We start from the raw sequence: 4,380 nt of genomic DNA, 5'->3' as shown, positions 1-4,380 counted from the left end.
ATAACAATGGGAGAAAATTCCACTGAAAGAAAAGGGCGTAATTCAACCTCCAACATTATCCACCCCTGAATTTCTCCCATACTAATATGCTATATCAAATTAAACTGTTACATTATATATACATACATGCAGTTAGAGACATAGGCACAGTACTATAGGTATTTCACCCTAAAACAAGGTCTCCTTGGGGTATGTATCTGGTCTCTCCATTCTTTTGCATCACCCACCAGGTGCAACCTGGTCCTTGAGCGAATACAACTCCATGGATGGGATTGTCTTTGCTGGAGGCAGGATTCACCCAAACAGTTTTTCCCAGCATACCTCTCGTGTACCACTGGAACCTTATCTCCATTTGATATTTCCAAGGGCTTAGATTGGGCAGGGCCTGCTCGGTTAGTGGAACCTCGGGTGTTCACTAACCAGGTGGCCTTTGGTAGATTAATCTTCCAGTTTTTGAAAGTTCCCCCACCCAGTGCCTTCAAGGTGGTTTTAAGCAGGCCATTGCACCGTTCAACTTTCCCTGCAGCTGGTGCGTGGTAGGGGATATGGTACACCCACTCAATGCCGTGTTCTCTAGCCCAGGTGTTTATAAGGCTGTTCTTGAAATGAGTCCCATTGTCTGACTCAATTCTCTCAGGGGTACCATGCCTCCAAAGAACTTGTTTTTCCAGGCCCAGGATGGTGTTCCGAGCAGTGGCATGAGGCACAGGGTAGGTCTCCAACCATCCAGTGGTGGCTTCCACCATGGTCAGTACATAGTGCTTGCCCTGGCGGGTTTGAGGCAGTGTGATGTAGTCAATTTGCCAGGCCTCTCCATACTTATATTTGGACCATCGCCCCCCATACCAGAGGGGCTTCACCCGCTTGGCTTGCTTGATGGCAGCGCATGTCTCACAGTCATGGATAACTTGAGAAATACTGTCTATGGTTAAATCCACCCCTCGGTCTCGTGCCCACTTATATGTGGCATCTCTGCCCTGATGACCTGAGGCATCATGGGCCCATCGAGCCAGGAACAACTCTCCCTTGTGCTGCCAGTTTAAATCTATCTTCGACACCTTTATCTGTGCAGCCTGATCTACCTGCTCATTGTGTCGGTGTTCCTTATTAGCCCGACTCTTGGGGACATGGGCATCTACATGACGGACTTTCACAGGCAGCTTCTCCACCCGGGTGGAAATGTCTTTCCATTCATTGGCAGCCCAGATTGGTTTTCCTCTACGTTGCCAGTTAGCCTTTTTCCACCTTTCCAGCCATCCCCACAGAGCATTGGCTACCATCCATGAATCAGTGTAAAGGTAGAGTTTTGGCCACTTCTCTCTTTCAGCAATGTCCAGGGCCAGCTGAACAGCTTTGAGTTCAGCAAGTTGACTCGATCCACCTTCTCCTTCAGTAGCTTGTGCGACCTGTCGTGTGGGGCTCCATACGGCTGCTTTCCACTTCCGGTTCATCCTCACGATGCGGCAGGAACCATCAGTGAAAAGAGCATAGCATGTTTCATCTGCTGGCAGTTGGTTATACGGTGGGGCTTCTTCGGCCCGGGTCACCTGTTCCTGTTCCTCTTCGTTGGCAAGACCAAAGTCTTCCCCTTCTGGCCAGTTGGTAATTATCTCCAAAATCCCAGGGCGATTCGGGTTTCCAATACGGGCACGTTGTGTGATGAGGGCAATCCATTTACTCCATGTGGCGTCAGTGGCATGGTGGGTTGAGGGAACCTTTCCTTTAAACATCCACCCTAGCACTGGCAGTCGGGGTGCCAGGAGGAGTTGTGTTTCCGTGCCAACCACCTCTGAGGCAGCTTGGACCCCTTCATAGGCGGCCAAGATTTCCCTCTCCGTCGGAGTGTAGTTGGCCTCGGACCCTCTGTAGCTTCGGCTCCAGAACCCCAGTGGTCGGCCTTGTGTCTCACCAGGCACCTTCTGCCAAAGGCTCCAGGACAGACCATGGTTCCCGGCTGCAGAGTAGAGCACGTTCTTCACATCTGGTCCCGTCCTGACTGGGCCAAGGGCTACTGCATGAGCAATTTCCTGCTTGATCTGGGCAAAGGCTTGCTGCTGCTCAGGGCCCCAGTGGAAATCGTTCTTCTTGCGGGTGACCAGGTAAAGAGGGCTCACAATCTGGCTGTACTCAGGAATGTGCATTCTCTAAAAGCCTATGGCACCTAGGAAGGCTTGTGTTTCCTTCTTGCTGGTTGGTGGAGACATTGCAGTGATCTTATTGATGACCTCACTGGGGATCTGGCGCCGTCCATCTTGCCACTTTACTCCCAGGAACTGGATCTTTTGGGCAGGCCCTTTGACTTTGCTCTTTTTAATGGCGAAGCCGGCTCCCAGCAGAATCTCAATGATCTTTTCTTCTTTCTGAAATACTTCCATTGCCGTATCCCCCCACACAATGATGTCATCAATGTACTGCAGATGTTCTGGAGCTCCACCCTTCTCCAGTGTAGCCTGGATCAGCCCATGACAGATGGTGGGGCTGTGTTTCCACCCCTGGGGCAGTCGGTTCCACATGTATTGCACACCCCTCCAGGTGAAAGCGAACTGAGGCCTGCACTCTGCTGCCAGAGGAATGGAGAAAAATGCATTGGCGATGTCAATGGTGGCGTACCACTTTGCTGTCTTGGACTCCAGCTCGTACTGCAGTTCCAGCATGTCCGGCATGGCAGCGCTCAGCGGTGGAGTCACCTCATTCAATGCACGATAGTCCACTGTCAATCTCCATTCTCCTTCAGATTTATGCACAGGCCAGATGGGGCTGTTGAAGGGTGAGTGGGTTTTGCTGACCACCCCTTGGCTCTCCAGCTCACGGATTATCTTGTGGATGGGGATCACGGCATCTCGATTCGTCCGGTACTGCCGGCGGTGCACTGTTGAGGTAGCAATTGGCACCTGTTGCTTTTTCACTCTGAGGAGTCCCACTGCAGATGGGTTTTCTGATAGCCCAGGCAGGGTGTTCAACTGCTTAATGCCCTCTGCTGCCACAGCAGCTATTCCAAAAGCCCACCTGAGTCCCTTTGGGTCTTTGTAATAGCCATTCCTGAGGAAGTCTATGCCTAGGATACATGGTGCCTCTGGGCCAGTCACAATTGGATGTTTCTGCCACTCTTTCCCAGTCAGGCTCACCTCAGCCTCCAGCAGAGTCAATTCCTGAGATCCCCCTGTAACCCCAGCAATTGAAACAGGTTCCTTCCCGACATGTCCTGATGGTATTAATGTACATTGTGAACCAGTGTCAACCAATGCTCTGTGTTCCTGTGGCTCTGATGTGCCAGGCCATCGGATCCACACCGTCCAAAAGATCCGGTTTTCCCGTGCCTCTCCCTGGCTAGAGGCAGGGCCCCTCTAGCCCTGGTTATTATTTCTCTCCTGGGCATACATACTGGAGGTTCCTTCAAGGGGATCTGACAGATCATCTTCCCTTCTGTAATACCCTGCACCTCCATGGGAGGCTGAGGCTACCCTCACTTTAGTGGAGTTCCCTCTGTTGGTGTTCCCCTCCCTGAGTTGGCGCACCCGTGCTGCCAGGACAGAAGTGGGTTTCCCATCCCACCTTCTCATGTCTTCCCTGTGGTCACGTAGAAAAAACCACAGGTCAGCACATGGGGTGTACCCTCTCTCCCTAGCTGGGGGGCATTGGGCTCTACTTTTGGGGTCCATGACTCGCACTGGTGCTGCACTGATCTTCCTCACCTCTTCCCTTATCTCCTTCATCTCCTCCTTAAACTCCTCTCTGAGGTCCTTAGCCACAGCAGAGACATGAGCCTGCACTGGGCCAGCCATCATACTCTGATAATTCCTGAGCCTGTTGGCAACAGAACCCACTGTCACTTGGTTGGTATCAGCATCAATCATTGCAATAAAGGGGGTATATTGAGATGGGCCCAGGTTTGCCAGATTCCACAACATCTGCCCTGTGCACCTGACCTTGTCAGGGTCATTGTCATGCTGTCCATCCCTCCCAAAGAGCACCTCCAGTACTGCCACTTGTCTCAGCTTTTGGATCCCTTCCTCAAGGGTATTTCAATGTGTTCTCTGGTGGTACTCCTGCATTCTTTCCCTGTGGACAAATCTCTCTCTCACACTCATTAAAAGTCGCTCCCAGAGGGAAAGGAGACCTGTCTCCCTTACAAATACCTGGTCCACACCTGAGTCCTGGGTCAAGGCTCCCAAATTCCTTGCCTCAGTACCATCCAGTTGCACACCTGTACCCATAAGGTCCCAGACCCGCAGTAACCAGGTTGTAAAGGCCTCACGGCCCCGTCGTACAATGTCTTTTCGCAGGTTACGGAGACTCTCGTATGACAGGGACTTGGTGATGATCTCAACTTCTGGCTCCCCTGCTGGTTGTGAGGGGCCCCCTTCCTGACCCTTATTATCT

This window comes from Sturnus vulgaris, unplaced genomic scaffold, assembly GCF_052056855.1.
Source record: "Sturnus vulgaris isolate bStuVul1 unplaced genomic scaffold, bStuVul1.hap1 Scaffold_383, whole genome shotgun sequence".
Lineage (NCBI taxonomy): Eukaryota > Metazoa > Chordata > Aves > Passeriformes > Sturnidae > Sturnus > Sturnus vulgaris.
Note: the sequence above shows the minus strand (reverse complement) of the source record.